Raw genomic sequence first — 19498 nt, 5'->3', positions numbered from 1 at the left:
AGACAGTGTCTCAAAATAAGAATAAAGAAGACTGGGAATGTAGCCTAGTAGTAAAGTGCCCTGAGTCTAATCCCAAGTATCAAAACAATGACAACAACAAGAATGGGATTGCTCTAGATTTAAGGAGACTAGAGGGCTGGGTTGTGGCTCAGTGATAGAGCACTTGCCTAACCTGTGAGGCACTGGGTTTGATTCTCAGCAACATATATAAATAACATAAAGGCCCATTAACAACTAAAAATATATTATTTAAAAAAAGATTTAAGAAAACTTTGAGACGTGACAACGAAATACAATAAATGACCCTTGAATGGTTTCTGGATTTTGGGACAATTAGAACAATATGAATATATCTTGCAAATTATATAAGATTTTGTATTGTTCATTTTTTATTTTTATTTTTGTTTTTGAGACAGTGTGTTGCCCAAACTATCCTCAAATTTGTGATCCTCCTGCTTTATTCTCCTGAGTCATTGGGGTTATAGGTGTACACCCCCACACCTCGTCTTTTATTTACTTTTTTCTATTGTGGTATTGGGGATTGAACTCAGGGCCTTGAGCATGTTCAAGTGTATTACACCCCCAGTCCATCCATACCTGGTCTTTATGTTCACTCTTTTTTTTTGGGGGGGGGGCAGGGAGGGCGGTACCAACCACTGAGCCACATCCCTAGCCCAATTTTGTATTTTATTAGAGATAGGGTCTCACTGAGTTGTTTAGTGCCTTGCTTTTGCTAAGGCTGGCTTTGAACTTGTGATCCTTCTGTTTCAGCCTCCTGAGCCATTGAGATTATAGGTGATCACCACCGCGCCTGGCTTAATGTTCACTTTTGAGGGTATGTTAATGGTACTGTGCTTATGCAGAAGAATATCTTGGTTCTTAGGGGATGTCTATACATATATGTGAAGTATTTAATATAAAGTATCATCATATTTAAAAATTACTTTTTTGAGGCTGGGGTATGGCTCAGTAGTAGAACACTTGTCAAGCATGTGTAAGTCTCTGGGTTTCATTCCCAGCAAAACACACACACACACACACACACACACACACACACACACACCTTTAAAAAGTTTGACCCCCCTCCAAAAAAAAAAAAAAAAAAAACCCCAAACATTAGCAAAAAGCAGTATTCTATGTATACATTTCCTATACAATGTGTGTAGGAGTGAGAATATGTAGGAGAGTAAATATGGGCAACATTAACAATTGTATTTAAGTGAAGATATAGATCACTGTACTACTTTTCTATAGATTTGAAATTCTCAACATGATAAGTTTGGAAAAAAATTAGAACAACATTTTTTTTTCTAGTTGTCAGAAAGAATACATGCCTATGATAATGGTGGAACTTCCCCTACCATCTCCCTTTCTAGTCCTTTTGGATCTTGTCCTTGAGCCTCTCAGGTGCAAAGGCCAGCCTTTTCAATTAAAATTCCTATGGGAAGAGGAAGAGGAGTCTTTCACCATTCTCTAGATGTTATCAGCTGGCTTTCAGTTCACCTTGGCTCTCTTTCTCAAATTTAATCCTTTCTATTCAAGAAGAAGCCACACACTTTAAAGGCAAGATGCTCAAGTGTTACTAAAAAATTACGTAAAAAATTCCAGGAAAATAAGGGCTGATGCATCAGGCCCTGGGTTTGGTCCCCAGTACCAAAAAAAAAAAAAAGAAATGGAAAATACTAGATGGACACTGTAAATTCCCCAAAATTCAGGGTCTGTAGGTGTAGCTTAGTAGTAGAGCAGCAGGTACAAGGCCCTGGGTTTGATCCCCAGCATTCAAAAAACAAAAACAAAAACGACCCTCATCATTATGACATGATTAAAACCCTTCAAGGGCTGGGGATGTGGCTCAAGTGGTAGCGAGCTCTCCTGGCATGCGTGTGGCCCAGGTTCGATCCTCAGCACCACATACAAACAAAGATGTTGTGTCTGCCGATAACTAAAAAATAAATATATAAAAACAAAACAAAACAAAAACCCTTCAAGGCCATCTTCAGTGAAACTTAGCAGCACAACATTCAGGACCGACCTCTGCAGTCCTCAGAGAGTTCTCCCACACTCTCCTCTTCCCTTCCTACTGGCCTCCCACAAGTACTTTGAATCTCCAGTGTAGTCCTAGGTCCAGCCTTAGTATGTTCTTTGTCCAGTTCTTTGCATGGCTGACTCCTCCTTCTCATCATTAAAGCCTCAGCTCAAATGTTACCTCTTTTTTTTTTTTTTTAAAGAGAGAGTGAAAGAGGAGAGAGAGAGAGAGAGAATTTTTAATATTTATTTTTTAATATTTATTTTTTAGAATTTTTAACATTTATTTTTTAATATAAATTTTTAATATTTATTTTTAATATTTATTTAATTTTTAATATTTATTTATTTTTTGTATGTGGTGCTGAGGATCGAACCCGGGCCGCACGCATGCCAGGCGAGCGCGCTACCGCTTGAGCCACATCCCCAGCCCAAATGATACCTCTTTAGAGCAGCTGCGTATGACCACCCTGCCCAAGGCAACTGCTCTCCAACCTGCTTCTCTAAGCCCTCTCTGTCCCTTTACCTATTTTGTTTTCTCAAGTCACTCATCACTGTCTTGTTCATTTTCAGTCTAATTATCTTTGTTGGATGTCTTCCTCCAACTAGACTACAAACTTCCATAAGGGACCCACGGTATCTCTAGGGGTTAGAATAAGTAGTAGGCATTGAATATATAGCTGTTGTGCTGGAGATTGAATCCAGGGCCTCATGCATGCCAAACACCTGTTCTACTACAGAGATACACCTCCGGCCCACTGAATAAATATTTTGTGTCTGAATAAATATTCACTTTAATCTACAATTTCTATATGTGCCACTTAGACCAGACCCTAGTTGATCACCATCATTTCAGAAGCGAAGTGAATTTGTCTTTGCAGGTTCCTAAAGTTTCTCCTGAAGAATTTCCAAACAGGGATCAAGGGGGGGTAAGCTCATTGTCAGAACTTTTGCCTGGAATACAGAGAAGAGAGTGGGGGCGAGAGGAGAATATCTGCAACTAAAACTTGAAAAACTGCCATTTGGAAGCCTCTGTAATGAATAAAAGAATTGTCTCTCATAACCAGCAGAATGAAAAAAACATTTGCCATCTGCTTAAAATGTATTGGTTTCATACTTATCCAATTTAAGTGTTTCTAGAGTTTGGGATTGCTAATGCTAAATTACAAGATTATTCTTATTACTTTTTTAAGTTTGGGAACCATCTTGAGCTGGATGTAGTGATACACACCTGTAATCCTTGTGACCTGGGAGGCTGAGGCAGGAGGATCACAAGTTCAAAGCCAGCCTCAGAAATTTAGTAAGGCCCTAAGAAACTTAGGGAGACCCTGTCTGAAAATAAAAAAATAAAAAGGATTGGGGATCTAGTGCCTCTGGCTACAAAACAAAACACCAAAACCCAGAAAACTGAAAACAAAACAAAAAAGGGCTCTATTGTGTTAAAATTAGATATGAGAACACAGTATTTGGTTAACGTTTACTTTTTCCTCTTTCCTTTTTTGAGTTTAAAAGATTCAGGAAGGTCAGGTCCTGAAAAACCTTTGAAGGCGAATTTTTCACTGCAATGGATGACTGATACAATTAAGAATAAAATCATCTCCAGATCTCTTTCTCTACATCATGCATGTAATTGTGACAATATTCAGTCCCACACCAAACTCCTTAGTCCATTCTCAGAGGATGATTTCTACTTGTTGTAGGAACAAACGAGGCAAGGCACCGAAGATAGCAGGAAACAGTTTTATTTGGCTGCAGCCAGGTTCAGAGCAGCTTTTGCTGTAATCAATTAATCCCCTGAACCCCGAGTCCAGGTAGTTTCAGAATTTTATACCCAGCATGGAAGGGGAGGGGCTCAGAAGTTCACAGTCTGTAGAAAGTTCACGTAAAAGCAGCTTTTTCTTTGTTTTTGGGCATGTTAACCCTTCAAGGACAACGCCTGAGAAGGGGAGAGCGGCTTCTCCCCTTTCTTTCCTCCCTCTTGCAACTGTGGAACCCAATTGGTAACTTCTCTTAGGAATGCAGACATCTCTGTGAAGCCCAGCTCAAGGCCAGAGGTCTTGTTTACACATTTCTACAAACTACTATACTGGATACATTTGTGAAAAAGTAGTGGGGGGGTGTCCAGCACCTAGAGTGCTGATTTCTTCCCGCTGCTGGTCAAGTAAAACAGGGCAACACGAAAATAGGACGTTTATCTACATTGAATTCTTTTGCAGAGACTCTTTTGCTGACAGTCCTAAAATCAGCCATGGTGAAGATTTCTGGAGAAGCCCAGTTAAGACTTTACTGTAGAGAAAGGGGGTGCCACTACATACTTACTCTGATCCTATGAAGCTATTTTCTGAGGGTATTGGAGGAATGTTCTTCAACAAAACAAAAACAAAAACAAAAACAAAAACACGCCTGCACACAGATCACCAACCACTGTATTTTTTTTTTCCTTTTTTGATACTAAAAATTGAACCCAGGGCTTCCTGCATACTTGGTAAGTACTCTGCCACTGAGCTACATCCCCATCCCTTGACCAACCATCTTCTAAAAACATTCTAAACCCTAATCTTTAAAAGTTTCTTATTATAAAACAAAAAATTTAGGTATGGTGGTACACACTTGTCATCCCAGCAACACGGGAGGCTGAAGCAGGAGGACTGCAAGTTCAAGGCCAGTCTCAGCCACTTAGTGAAGCCCTAAGTTTTTTAATGAGGCCCTGCCTCAAATTTTTTTTTAAATATTTATTTTTTTAGTTGTAGTTGGACAGACTACCTTTATTTTATTTATTTATTTTTATGTAGTGCTGAGGATCAAACCCAGGGCCTCACACGTGCTAGGCGAATGCTCTACCACTGAGCCTAACCCCAGCATCACCACCCCATACCCCTATCTCAAAATTTAAAAATAAAAATGGCCAGGGATGTGCCTCAGTGGTTAAGCTCCTCTGGGTTCAATCCCAGGTACCCCAAACAAACATAGAATTTCTACACAAGAATGTATGAAACATCTATGAACAGTTTAATAAATTATTACAGGTCTAACAACCATAAATTATTACAGGTCTAACCAGGTGAAGAAACAGAATATTGCTTAATCATGGAATATTGCCTATTAACAGTAAATAGCCCTAAAACAGAACAAAACTGTTAAGAATATTAGTTTAGGAATCAGATGACCTGAGTTTCAATCCTGACTTTATAACACAGCAGATAACTTGAGTAAATGATCGAAACTGTCTGAGCTTTAGTTTTCTACTCTGTGAAATGGGGGAGATAATTAGTACAACATTATGAGATTATTGTAAAGTAAAAAATAATTAAAAAGTAGCTAGGCACAGAGGTGCACACCTGTGATCCCAGCAACTCAGGAGGCTGAGGCAGGAGGATCACAAATTTGAGGCCAGTCTCAGCAACTTAGTTTGGCCCTATCGCTGAATAAAATAAAAAATAAAAAGGGCTGGGGATGTGGCGCAGGAAAAAAAAAAAAAAAAGAAACCCCACAAAACATAGCACAGTGTGTGGCACATGTTTATCCCTGAGCCAACAATGACTATCTATTATTTCATTTGTTGAAATTCCTGTTCAGGTACTGATGCTCTTTGTTTAACTGTGATTCCTCCCAGGAGGATCTTACTTAATACATAGGAATTGAGGAGTTTGAGATTTACTCACCTCATATAATCACCGTCTTAGAAATTTCCTTCCTGATAATTTCCCCATAAATTCTTCTATAAACATGTCTAAAGAAACTGTCCTAAGAGGACCAGGAGCCTCCCTCATGATTGCTGAGGATAATAGAGGCCTCTCAGGGCAGGTCCTCAGCAACTCCAAACTGAGTTGCCCTTAAACAAATACCAGTCATTGAATTCATTCACTAAGCTGGTGCCATAGGGTGGAAATATTTTAATCTCCTTTCTTTTCTCCTCTAAACCCTGGAAATAGCAATCTAAGCCTTGAAATGCTATTAAGGAATGTGCTGGTTTCACAATGGCGGAGGCTAGCTGAGTGATGGAGCAGACTTTACAGGAACATTGGTTTTGGGAATCAGGGTGATACTCACTCATTCAGCAAATATTTATGGAATGCCTTGGTGATAGGAACTGTCACAAATCGAAACAGCAAAGACTAGTTAAATTCATTGAGACTATTTCATGGCCCAATATGCAGTCTGCCTTGGGAAATGTTCCACATGTATCCCAACAATTTTATAAAGAAGATTTATAAAGAAATTTAGTGGAGAAAACTTTGGTTTACATAATTTACTTTCCTAGTTACTAAGTGGCAACACTGAGATTTGAACACAGATTTCTGACACTAGGAAATGTGCTCTTTTTTTTTAATATTTATTTTTTATTTTTTAGTTGTAGTTGGACACAACCTTTATTTTATTTATTTATTTTTATGTGGTGCTGAGGATAAAACCCAGGGCCTCGCACGTGCTAGGCAATCGCTCTACCGCTGAGCCACAACCCCAGCCCCAGGAAGTGTGCTCTAACTTTCTTCTTATTCATTTGACTGAAGGTAAAAATCAACAATTTTTAAATCACAGGTCTTTTGAAAATTATATTTACTTCATTTCTGAGTAATATGGATTTTGATCATATAGTTCTTCAAGACTGGATAATACTACTCTGAGTTACCAAGAAGCAGAGTTTGGTTACAAAAAATTTTGCTATAATTTATGATTCTGTAATATGATTAAATTGAGCTTGACATCCATTTAGGACCTAATGCATTTTTTTTTTTCTGGCTATTGAGGAAACTTATGTGTAAGTTTTTTGGCTGAATTTTCTTTCTAGATACTTTCAACTTCTACCTAATATGCTTCATATTAGGCAATCATGAAAAGAACAGAGCTTTTAGATGGTTCAATGTCATAGCCATTGTTAGAAAAATTAATCTGAATTGAATAAAAAAATGATATACAATATTTCAACAGAAATTTAGTTTCCCTGCCTCTTACAGATCACTTAAACAGGTTCATTTTTGCTTATGTAAAATATTTCCAGATGAGTAATTTATGAATGGGACCATTTAGATTATGTGAAATTCTGAATCATGTGTTATAGTGTTAGCGGGGCTATGCGGAAGGCATAGTACCAAATTGTTCAGTAACATTCATAAAATGGAAAAATAGACATTAGAAGTCTTATACTTTATCAACTCATGCCCTTTTTAAAATATATATATTTTTTAGTTGTAGATGAACACACAATATCTTTATTTATTTTATTTTTATGTGGTGCTGAGGATCGAACCCAGTGCCTCACATATGCAAGGCAAGTGCTTTACCTCTGAGCTACAGCCCCAGCCTTCAACTCATGCCCTTTTTATAAAATTATAAAATATTATTTCAGTTAGTATAAATGGAAACACCAAACAAAATTACCCTTAAAAAAATTTAGTTGCCATATAAAGTTGTCTTTTTAAAAATAAAAAAGATCAACCTTTGCAAATTTTATATAGTTCAACTTAAATCCTATCATTCCATATGCATGAATTCAGCAGTAATTAGAAAGTAAGTTTCATTAAAATAAGGGTTTTTGTTTTTTGTTCACTACTATGCAGAAAGTAAGCACTTAGAAAATATTTAGCTGGTGGTACAGCTAGTGGTAAAACACATCCTTACCATGTGCAGGGCCCTGGGTTTTAGTACTGGGTTCCCAGTACTGAAAAAGAAAGGAAGGGGCTGGGGATGTGGCTCAAGCGGTAGCGCACTTGCCTGACAAGCGTGCGGCCCGGGTTCGATCCTCAGCACCACATACAAACAAAGATGTTGTGTCTGCCGAGAACTAAAAAATAAATATTAAAAAAAATTCTCTCTCTCTCTCTTAAAAAAAAAAAAAAAAAAAAAAAAAAGAAAGGAAGATAGAGTTAGGCACAGTGGCACACACCTGTAATCCCAGTGACTAGGGAAACTGAGTAAAAGGATCACATTTTTTTAAAACATGCCTTTATTTTATTTATTTTTATGTGGCAGTAAGGATTGAACCCAGTGCCTCACATGTGTCAGGCAAGCCCTCTGACACTGAGCTACAGCCCCAGCCCAGGAGGATCACAAATTTGAGGTCAGTTGTGGCAACGTGGTAAGACCCTGTCTCAAAATAAAAATAAAAAAGAGCTGGGGGTGTAACTCACTGATGGAACACCAGGTGATTAATCCACTGGGTTAAAATTCCAATACCACAAAAAGAAAAAGAAAAAAGGGAAGAAAGAAAGTTGTTGAATGAATGATTTAGAAAGTCAAGTAAATGTAAGAACTAACCTTCCCCCCAGTACCATGTATCTTTGAACTTAGGTTTAATGTGGTAATAAGAAAATTAATCTGGCATGCATGTTACTCTATTAAAATGATAAAAAGTTGAGTTTAAAAACTAATTTACTCAATAGAATTGAAAACAGGTCCACATAAAACTTGTATATGAATGTTCATAACAGCCCCAAAGAGAAACAACTCCCATTGCCACCAACTGATGAATGAATTAAAAAAGTGCTATATCCATGAATGGAATGTCATTAAAAGGAGTGAAGCACTGATGTGTGCTACATCATGGATGAAACTGGAGAACCATTTGCTAAATGAAAGTGGCCAGACACAAAGGTCTTATATTATATTACGCATGCATATAACATATCCAGAATAGGCAAATCAATAGAGACTGAAAGTATACTAGTGGTTGACAGGAGCTGATGGGGAAGATGAGGAAATGGGGAGTGGCTATTATTGGGTATTGGTTTCTTTCTTTTTTTGGGGGGTGAGAATGTTCTGTAACTAGAGCATGGTAGTGATGGGATATACAATCTTGTGAATATATAAAAGCCACTGAATTGTATGTAGCTCTTTTTTTTTTTTTTTTAGAGAGAGAGAGAGAGAGAGAGAGAGAGAGAGAGAGAATTTTTTTTTTTAATATTTATTTTATTTTTTTTATTTTTCGGCAGACACAACATCTTTGTTTGTATGTGGTGCTGAGGATAGAACCCAGGCTGAACACATGCCAGGCGAGCACGCTACCGCTTGAGCCACATCCCCAGCCCTGTATGTAGCTCTTTATCTCTCTCTCATTCCTGGGAGTTGAACCCAGAGACACTTTACCACTGAGCCATATCCCCAGCCCTTTTCATTAGTTATTTTGAGAAAGGGTCTTACTAAATTACTGAAGCTGGCCTTGAATTTTCAATCTTCCTGCCTCAGTTTTCCTAGTTACTGAGATTATAGGAGTGCACCACCATATCCAGATGCTGTAAACTTTAAAAGGGTGAACTTTTTGGTATGTAAAAAAAAAATATATATATATATATATATATACACACACACACACACACACACACACACACACACACACATGTGGCTGGGGGTTGAACCCATACTAAACAACACTACCACACTACCACTCTGCTACACTCTAGCACCTATATTTTTCTTTCTTTCTTTTTTTTTTACTTTTTTAATAGTTTTAGATTGACAGCATGCCTTTATTTTGCTTATTTTTATGTGGCACTGAGGACCAACCAGTGCCTCACATGTGTAAAGCAAGTGCTCTGACACTGAGCTATAGCCCCAGCCCCTATATTTCTTTGAAAGTGAAAAAACTGCCAGGCATGGTGGTACACCCCTGCAATTCCAGTGACTGGGAAGTTTCAGGCAGGAGGATGGCAAGTTTGAGGCTAGCCTTGGCAATTTAGCAAAGCCCTAACAATTCAGGGAGACCCTGTCTCAAATTACAAAAAAAAAAAAAATTAAAAAAAAAAAAATAAAAGGTTGGGGACACAGCTAGTAGTAGAGTCCTTGCCAAAAACTCGAAAGTTCAATCCCCAGTACTATAACAACAAAAACATTATAAAACAATAGACATGTGCTTACCAATCTGAGAGTATTAGGAAATGTTCCCTAGTTTAATTATAAACTAAGTTGGAATGTTTGGAGATTTCAATAATCTGACAACAAATAATAAGAGGATTAACCTGACTTCCCCAGGGTTAATATCAATTTAAGCTGCATCATTCAAAACACTACACAGTAATATTGAAGTAATTGTAGCAATGACTTTGTGAAAAAAAAGAAACCAATTAGATTAGTTATCTATGTAGGCTGTTAAAATATTTTGCATTTATATAATGCTCCTACTTCCTGAAGTATTGAATTGTGCCTTAAGCCTTAAGAGCTAATGTATGGGAGAGTCACAGTTTTAACCACTTAAAGACAGAGAAGTGGGTGAGATTGGAAAGAAATTTATTAACAATGCTGACATTCCAGATTGGAAGACAAAAAGAAGGAGGATTTAAGAAATTGAAATTCTAGTCTTCAATGCAGATTTGAAGTAATTCAGTTTGCAAGAACTAAAATTACTATAGACGGGAGCACAATTTTAAGAAAAATACAGCATACATATATATGTTAAAGTCCACATCATTAAGTATAGATTATGACTAAGAAAAAGAACTTAGCAAACAGAACTAACATTTTATTATTATTTCAGCCAAAAAATATTGCAATAGTTTAAATCCCCTTTAGACCTTCAGTCACACCACAATTATATTCGGGGCCGGGGTGGGGAAGAGGCTCTTGACCTGGTGATATGTAAAATGCCATATGCCCTTTGTTCCTGTTTAATTGAGGATTGACTGACACCAATATATACAGTAATTCACCTTCATTTCAACCACTCTGAGTAATGTTCCTTTTTTTAAATTCACAGGTTCAAGAATCGGTCCTAAATTAATGCAAAGTTTTCGAGAAAAATTCGTTCTTTCGCTGGAGCGACGCATTTGTCTACCGTTTTCTAACTAACGTTTAATTAGATTTTGGGAGCAGTTAAGTTGGAGGACTTGCCTTTCTGGTCAAAGTGCTGGGCACCCTAGGACCCTCTTTCAGTAGGAAAACAGTCGCCTCCAGACCTTACACCCCGTCTTCCCGACAAACACTCCACAGTCTATCAGCAGCAGGCGGAGCTCAGAGAACGCTCCTAAGTGTGCCAGGACTACTCCTTGCCTGGAACCCCTTCTCCGCCCCCACTCCTTCGGACTAAAACTCGACTAAAACTCGACGCTGTTCCTTTAACTCCGCGTGCTGCAAGGGTGTGCGGAGACCGGCCTGGCCCTCCCGCCTCCTCCTCCACCGCTCCCTTCCCCCTCCCATCCGAGTTTCAGGTGAATGGGTCAAGGAGGGAGGAGGCCGGCCACACCACACCTTCTCGATAGCGTCCACCTCCCACTCCCTCCTTCCTCCGGCGGAGGAGCTGGAGTCCGGGGAAAGCCGACTCGAGCGCTGTGGAGCTAGCTCGCCGAGGACGCAGCAGGTGGGACGCGCGGGCTCAGGGGTGCGGGCCTCCGGCACACCCGCCTGGCGTTGGTGCGCATGCCCTGGGGCCGGGCGACTGGGGTGAGGGGAAGGAGGAGGAAGGCTGAGTACCCCGCTGGGTCTCTGGCTGCCTGCTGGCTGCCCACTTGGAGTCAGGTGTTCCCGCCAGGTGAGCGCTTCTCGGCTCCTGCGGCCCGATGTGGGTCGGGCCTGGCTGCGGTGAGTGGGTGAGAGTTGGGTGTGGCGCCAGGGGCTCGCGGTGCTGCCTAGGGTCCCCGCGAGGGAGTCTCGGTGCCTTGGGCTGGTAGAGGAGGATCTGGGGAGGACTCTTGGCGCTGGTTTCGGTGGTGGTTTCGCCTTGGGCTGGGGCTCGCGGGAATCTGAGAGGCTCGGGTCGGCAAAGAAAGCGGCGCCAGGGAACTTGGGAGACTGTTTCCCCGGAGGAGGGGCGACTTGGAGCGGCAGGTCAGTCTTATTCGCCTGAAAGGCTTGAAGCTACCAGTGCCCAAGCAACTTTCCGCTTTTATGGAGACGGGAGATTCGCGAACTACGCGAATGCTGCGCTCAGCTCTGGGTGCTGCAGTTCTGTGAGGTCCTCAGAGGCGCTCGGCGCCCTGCTCCTCGGGGTCCTAAGCCCGGGAGCGGGAGTGAGTGGGCCACTTGATGACCCTGCCGGCTTAGATCCCCGGGACCTTACAATATTTCCGCCCCACTCCATCCCTTGGGGTATCCCGGGGAGAGCGGGTGGCTGGGTTTACTCTGAAATATTCCTGGAGTCAAGGTATGGGTCACACCGGCTGTTTTGAATCCACTTAGTGGGAGTTGGGTGAACCCGTGTCGATTTTAAGCCGGGGGATGGGGCGGGGAGTTAATTTCGAGTGAGGCTGGACTTCGAGGGAAGCTACTCGAGCTTTAGATTCTCACCAGTGACCAAAAGGCTGCTGCCAGGTGGGCAGATCTGCCCCGGGGCAGTACCTGCTGGACGAGCACTCACTGGGCCGGCAGCTCCTGAGTTCCGCAGGGCGCACGGTCGCGGGGACCCGAGGCCGGCCGCGGACTTTCGAGACCTCCTTAGGCGGGGCACGGCCAGTGACTTGTTGCCTTCGTCGGAGGAAGTATGCTGAGAGCAAGTGGATAGGGGGGCCAAAATGGCCTCTACATCTTGACTCTGGGCGCAACCCTGAGCCCCTGAACCCGAGGAGAAGCCGCGGGATCCGCAGGCCAGCCCGGGACCCACTGGGCGCACTGCCCACCTGGGGAATTATCTAGGGCGGGGAGAAGGCAACCTTCCAGGCAGGTTAATGTGTGGCCCTCACGCACAACAGGTGTATTATTGGGATCCCTGGAAAAGAGAAATACTTCCAGTAAGGACTGCTTGTAATCCTGCTGAAGTTGAAAGCTAGTTTTTTTCTAGACAGAAGTAGGTTTCTCAAGCTACATTTCTCCAAGTGTAAAACAATAGTTCCTTCGTGTGGTACTTAGGAATCTTAATTTTGTCCCTCTGGTGTTTTAAAATAGGCATTTAAATAGTGGAGGCACACGAATAGGTTTTTCTTCAAGAAAGTGGCGCTTTTTTGGGGGGGCGGGTGTTTGCATTTACTTAATTAGGTGTTTCTTTCGTTAGGCGAAGGAGAGGATAGCGTAGTAGGTGACGTGGGTTCTTTACCTTAAGGTAGGTTTCGGGCTAATTAGGGAAGAGGTAGTGCCTCTCTGTGAGTCTTGTGTACTAAAGGCAGATCCCATTAGAACTGCATTTTAAAGGAGGTAAACTTTTGTAGAGGAAACATGTTACAAATGGGCTGCTTTGAAAACTGCTTCATCTAATCAGGGAAGGTATTTTTAGAATTGACTACTGTTGACTAGTCCATCCCTATGGTCCGGTTTAAGTTTTCCGCATCCTGTTTCATGTAAAGGTAAATTTCTTATACTTTCTTCTAAAGATAATGTTGGACTTACTGCATTTTCAGTATGATAAAAGATTACTTTTAGGGCTGGGTGTATAGCTCAGTGGTAGAGTGTTTTCCCCAGCATACATTGAGCCTTGGGTTAGATTCCCAGCAAGAGGTCCAGGGAGGGAAGAGTTGTTTTTAACCATATAAAGGATATCTTTGACCTTTCCAGGGACCTCCCAGAGGGATATCTTTTTCCAGTTGCATTTTAAGGCTTACTTGATTAGAATATTTAGAAGATTATTTCCTTCCAAATAACTGTTTTTTGGGTAAGGGGATGAACTCAACCACTGAGCCACACCACCAGCCCTATTTTGTATTTTATTTGGAGACAGTGCCTCACTTTTGCTGAGGTTGCCTTTGAACTCTCAATCTTTCTGTCTCAGCCTCCCCAACCTCTGGGAAAATTACTGTTAATGGAAGTATTAGAGTAAAAAAACTATGCAGGTTTTTGTTGTAACTTTGTTTCAGGCTCTGGGCTTCCAGCTGTTACCTAATACTACTACATTTTTTGGGGGGGGTACTTAACCACTGAACCACATCCCTAGCTCTATTTATTTATTATTTTAATACTTTTATTGCTTGAGTACATATACACATTTATGCCATCAGGGCAGATGCTGTGGATGACTCATATTTCCAATTTAGGGGAAGAACCTGCTTGGTCTTATAATTTTGAGCCAGTTGGTGAATTTGGCTCTATCAGAATTAGGTGGAATTTAGCATTCTTATTCTTTCTGTTCCTCTCAAGATGCTTTTGAACAGCAACTGCTTTCTTTCTTTCTTTTTTTTTTTTTTTTTAGAGGGAGGGGGAGGGGGGAGAGAGAGAGAGAGAGAGAGAGAGAGAGAGAGAGAGAGAGAATTTTTAATATTTATTTTTCAGTTCTCGGCGGACACAACATCCCTGTTGGTATGTGGTGCTGAGGATCGAACCGGGCCGCACGCATGCCAGGCGAGCGCGCTACCGCTTGAGCCACATCCCCAGCCCTGCTTTCTTAATTACATGGTAGAGATCCTCAGGAACATCAGGAGCAAGTCCTTTGGATTTAATGATTCTCAAAGATTTTATTGCCAGTCACAAAACGTACTTGTGTGACACTCATGTTTGTGAGTCCCTCAGAATCTCCTTGATTTATGGGGGAGTCAGACCCTTCTTGGACAGTTTGTAAATCTGCTCCTTCACATCATTAGATGGCAACCTCAATTAGGTGGGGGTGCTGGGGTGAAAGGGCAGAGCTGACTGGGACAGCATGCATGCATGCTGGGAGCATCCTGGAGCATACATACTACCCACGATGGCAGCAGTCAGGCAGCAAAAAACCTAATTTTTTATTTTGAGACAGGGTTTCACTAAGTTGTTTAGGGCCTTACTAAATTACTGTGGCTGGCTTTGAACTTTTTTTTTTTTTTTTTAAAAGAGAGAATTTTTTAATATTTATTTTTTTAGTTTTCGGCGGACACAACATCTTTGTTTGTATATGGTGCTGAGGATTGAACCCCTGGGCCGCATGCGCTACTGCTTGAGCCACATCCCCAGCCCTGGCTTTGAACTGTTGATCCTACTGCCTCAGCCTGCCAAACTACTTGGATTAGTGCTTCTACCATTGACAGTGGTGCCAATCACTTAGGGATTTTACTGAAGTACATATTCTGATTAATAGGTTGGAATGGGTACTGGGATTCTGCCTTGTTCCCAGGTGGTACCCATTCTGTTGTGTGTCCTTTTACCCCCTTTCTTTGCTCAGAAAGTAAGCACTTAACTACTTTAACTGACCTGAATTTGATAAAATGTATTTATTAGGTTATTAGATTTATGAAGGAAGAATTTCAAGGCATTATTGGTGGGTTGAAAATTCTGGACTATCGATTTTATTAATCAAATTTTGACTGAGCACTTCTTTGTGCTAGAAACTAGTCCTACAAATCAGGGATAAGTGATGGTCAAGACAGATATGAGTCTCACAAGTGCTTGTGAGACTCATATCTGTCTCACCTTGTGTTCCAGGGAGGTGGAGATGGTGGCAATAGAAAGAGGAAGACAGAGACAGGGAGGGAGAGAATAAATAATGGTTTTAGGTGTGGGGGAAAATTTGGGCTAAATATAAAACAAGTTTGGTGTGACCTGGACAGCATTTCTGAGGTTACATTTGAACTGAGACTTGAATATGAGAGCTGTCTAGATAGGAACTTGCAAGATCAATGCCCTCCTGGATTGACTCCTTCATTGTAGGCGGAGTCTTAAAATATGTGGGTTTTTTTAAAGAATCACCTTGGAAACCTTATTAAAAATGCAGTTCTGGGCTGGAGATGTGGCTCAAGCGGTAGCGCGCTCGCCCGGCATGCGTGCGGCCCGGGTTCCATCCTCAGCACCACATACCAACAAACATGTTGTGTCCGCCGAAAACTAAAAAATAAATATTAAAATTCTAAAAAAAAAAAAGAAAAAAAAGAAATGCAGTTCTGACACAAAGCTAGGCTATTTCAAAATCAGCCAGATTTCACATTTTTTAAAAAAAATATTTATTTTTAGTTTTAGGTGGACACAATATTTTATTTTTACGTGATGCCAAAGATCGAACCCAGTGCCTCACACATGCTAGGGGAGTGCACTACTTGAGCCACATCCCCAGCCCAGATTTCACATTTTTTAAAAGACAATTTGTTAATGATGTCCTATAATCCAGATAGAATCATTTAGAATCATTTAACATCAGGTACAATTTAAATTTTTTTTTTGTACTGATAATTGAACTCAGAGATATTTTACCACTGAGCTACAGTTCCTTCTCAGTTCCTCCTTCGTAACCCCAGACACAGGGTCTCCCTGAGTTGCTGAGGCTTTTGCTAAATTGTTGAGACTGGCTTAGCCTCGTGAGTCACTGGGATTACCGGTGTGTGCACTGTGCCCTGCCCAATTTAAGCTTTTTTATTTATTTATATGCGATGCTGAGAATTGAACCCATTACCCTGATCTTTAGATAGTTTTCTTTAAAGAATAATTTGAGGGCATAGCATTTTGAGACTACCTTCCTCCCCCCACAAGTGGCTCACTTTATCACTAAACTACATCTCCAGCCATTTTTAAAATTTTTGTTTTGAGACAGGGTCTCAAAAAATTGCCCAACCTGGCCTCAAACTTGTGATTCATCCTCCTGAGTAGTTTGGGATTACAGGTGCACCACTGCACCCAGCTCTTCTCTTGCTTTTTTTATTTTTTAGTTGTAGATGGACATAATACCTTTAATTAATTAATTTTTGAACTTTTTTTTTTAGACATTGATGGACCTTTATTTTATTCATTTATTTATATGTGGTGCTGAGAATGGAATCCAGTGCCTCACACATGCAAGGCAAGTGCTCTGAGCCACAGCCTCAGCCCTCTTGTCTTGCTTTTTTGCCCCTGCCTCTAAAATAGCTTTCTCATTTTGTCTCTTTCACAATCTAGACACATTAGTAGAGGTGATCAGTGGGCAAGTGGGCAAGTCCAGTGGCCTTTTCACTTGTTTTATTTTTTCCTTCACTCAATACATACCTAGTGTTGCTATGCTGGAATTCTTCTCCTTTAGCTGTTTCTGTAAACCACAGTTGCAGACTTTGCCTTGTAAGAGACACGCCCCCCCAACCCAGTTTAGTCTCCAAAAAATAACACCAAATAACATGTTTTGCATACGTGGCATGAATGTAAGTCATTATTTGTTATTCTTGGAAGAGGGATGGAGTCAGGGTGAAAGAGAGACTTCCTAACGTTGAAAAGAAATCTGCCCCTGTGGTTTTGGCTTGTTTTTGTTTTTAACCATTTCTAGAACTACAAAGACAGCTCTTAAGATATTTCAGGGCTGCCAGAGTGATTCTTCTAATGTCAAGTTCTCCAGGCCAAACATTTCCTGTTTTTCTAATCATTTCCAGTCAGACATGTTTTATTTTTTAAAATTATATAGTTTTAAAAGATTCTTAACAATCTTAGTTACCCTCCTGGAGAGTTATCTAGTTTACAACTTTTGTTTTATTTAATAACTGTAGCATTCCTAGATCTGAGCATTATTTCTGTGAGTGCTCCTAAAGTTCAGGATAATTTTGTAACTTTTGTTGTAGTGTTCACTAAGGAAATGCACTTTTTAAATGAACATCTGTTAAGCCAGGTCCCCTTTATCCTGTATTACAGTCTTGATTTTTTTGAATTGAGTTTGCTTTGTTTTTGGTGCTGGGGATGGAATTCAGGACCTTACATGTCCTAGACAAGCACTGTATCACTGAGCTACACTTCCAACACTGTTTTTGGTGGCATTGGGAATCAAACCCAGGGCCCTGCACATGTTAGCAAGCATTCTGCCATTGAACTATAACCCCAGCCCTGAATTTCCCTTTTTGTATTAGTATTCATGCCTCCAAATACCTACTGCCTAAACCCTTAAGTTTCTCACTTGAAGAATAACCGCCTTACTATGAATGCATTTGCTCCTTTTCTTTAATACCTTATCTTACTTATCCTAGCCCAGTGGTCAGGATTATGACCCACTTTGACAGAGGAGGTAGGTCCCTGAAGCTCAAAAAAGATAAGGAACTTGTTTCAGGTTGTGAACCAGTAAATAGGGGCTGTTAAAACTACTAAGTTTGCTACAACTCTGACTTTATGGAGATGTTGCTCAATGTTGATGGGTCCCTAATCAGTGGGTTAGTTATTCCTGTTCAGTGTTTGATCAGCTGCAAATCTGAATAAGCTTGTCTGGCTGACCTTGTCTGTGGTCACCACTATAGACCTCCCTCCAGGTAAGCATAAATGGCCCATTCTTTTGTACTAAGTAGATGCTATTATTTAGCCCCTTGGGAATCTGCCCAATACACAAGCATGTATTCAAGATTCCCAGGATTCTTTCTCTGTGTTTCCTTCATCTACTAGTCTGGTAACCTCCAAAAAAGAAACAAAGGTGTGGCATGACTTGTTCTTAATGAGCTTTCTAAAATTATTTGTTTCACAACCTAAAATCTCTGTTATTAGAGGAGACATGACGACTGAACTCTGAATCCAGGAAATAGCGGTTTGAAAAGGAATTTTGTTTGAATTTCTGACAACTTCAGCTTAATCTGAATTAATTTAGAATTTTCAAAATCTACCTACCACTGAGCCTGGAATTTGGGGAATAGTCTTGAATGACTGAGTTGTAGGTATAGAAGGGATAAGATTCATCTAAGGTCAACATTTACTATTTTACATTCAGCTTCTAAAATAGGCTACCATATTTAATGTTTAAATTCAGTTTTTTATAAAGTCCTTTTTCTGAACATTAATTGGGAAGAAAATTGGACTTTTACCTTTCATAGCACCATAATATTTTGGCCTAATACTCAATTATATGTGTATGTTTACCATTAGAATATGAAGAAATTTATTTGGGTGTTACATATGGTTTGTATATTTTTCTATATGTTGTACTTCAGGAAAGTGGAGTTGTTTTTTGTTTTTGATATTGGGAATTAAATCCAGAATATGGCTCTGTGGTTAAACACCCCTGGGTTTTAAATTGTGATCCTCCTGCCTCAGCTTCCCGAATTGCTGGGATTACAGGTGTGCAGCAGCATACCCTGCTATTGTTATGGATTCTAAAAAACAGTGCTTAAAGAATTTGAATTGATTTGTTCTTCCCAATAAAGTCATGTACAATTGCACATACTTTATTTGAAAAGGAAAAAATATTACACTTTAATATACTCAGAGTATAGATCTTGCTCAAGTGTCATTTGAGGATAATGCCTTAGAAAATTCATTTGATCTGATACTTATTATTTTCAATCTTGAAAGCATAAGAAGCTTTGCAGGTAAAAATGTCCATGGTCCAATCTGACTCATTAAACATTCAACAAATATTAGTCATGTTTTAATCAATGAAACAGGCAAAAATTCCTGCTCATGGAATTTACCTTCTGGTGGATCTCAGAATTCCCTATTCCATAATTACTGGTGTCCCCTGGAAATAACTTTTTTTTTTTTTTTTTTGGAACCTGGGATTGAACCCAGGGATGTTTAAGCACATATCCTCAGTCCTCCCTGTCCTTTTTAAAATGTTTTATTTAGAGACAGGGTCTCACTAAGTTTCTTAGGGCCTCATTAAGTTGCTGAGGCTGGCTTTGAACTTGCAATCCTCCTGCCTCAGCCTCCCCAAATCACTGGGATTACAGGTCTGAGTCACCGTGTCCTGCCTCCTGGAAAGAATTTATTGCTGTTATATTAAGGAATATAA

The 19498-nt window shown here is 40.3% G+C and overlaps 1 protein-coding gene and 1 pseudogene across 4 annotated transcripts in view; one reads left to right on the top strand and one right to left on the bottom strand.

Annotated features, from left to right (window-relative positions):
- Positions 1-11153: 11153 nt before the first annotated feature.
- OCLN (occludin) overlaps positions 11154-19498 on the top strand; it is a 53673-nt gene continuing 45328 nt past the window's right edge. Inside the window, exon 1 of one of the 3 annotated variants that reach the window (XM_081298990.1) lies at positions 11154-11311. The gene's annotated coding sequence lies outside the window, so the exon portion shown is untranslated. Of the gene's footprint in view, positions 11533-19498 lie in introns of all 3 variants that reach the window. The other 2 variants (XM_081298989.1, XM_081298991.1) reach the window with 2 other exon arrangements.
- Positions 13863-14514, bottom strand: LOC308656702 (small ribosomal subunit protein uS15-like; annotated as a pseudogene). Its single transcript has 2 exons — positions 14240-14514; positions 13863-14041 (listed from the first exon to the last, which is right to left on the bottom strand). The product of its transcript is annotated as a small ribosomal subunit protein uS15-like (transcript).

Source organism: Spermophilus citellus (genome assembly GCF_964194105.1).
Source record: "Spermophilus citellus genome assembly, chromosome: 1".
NCBI lineage: Eukaryota > Metazoa > Chordata > Mammalia > Rodentia > Sciuridae > Spermophilus > Spermophilus citellus.
The sequence above is the reverse complement of the archived record's forward strand: the minus strand, read 5'-3'. Positions and strand labels throughout refer to the sequence as shown.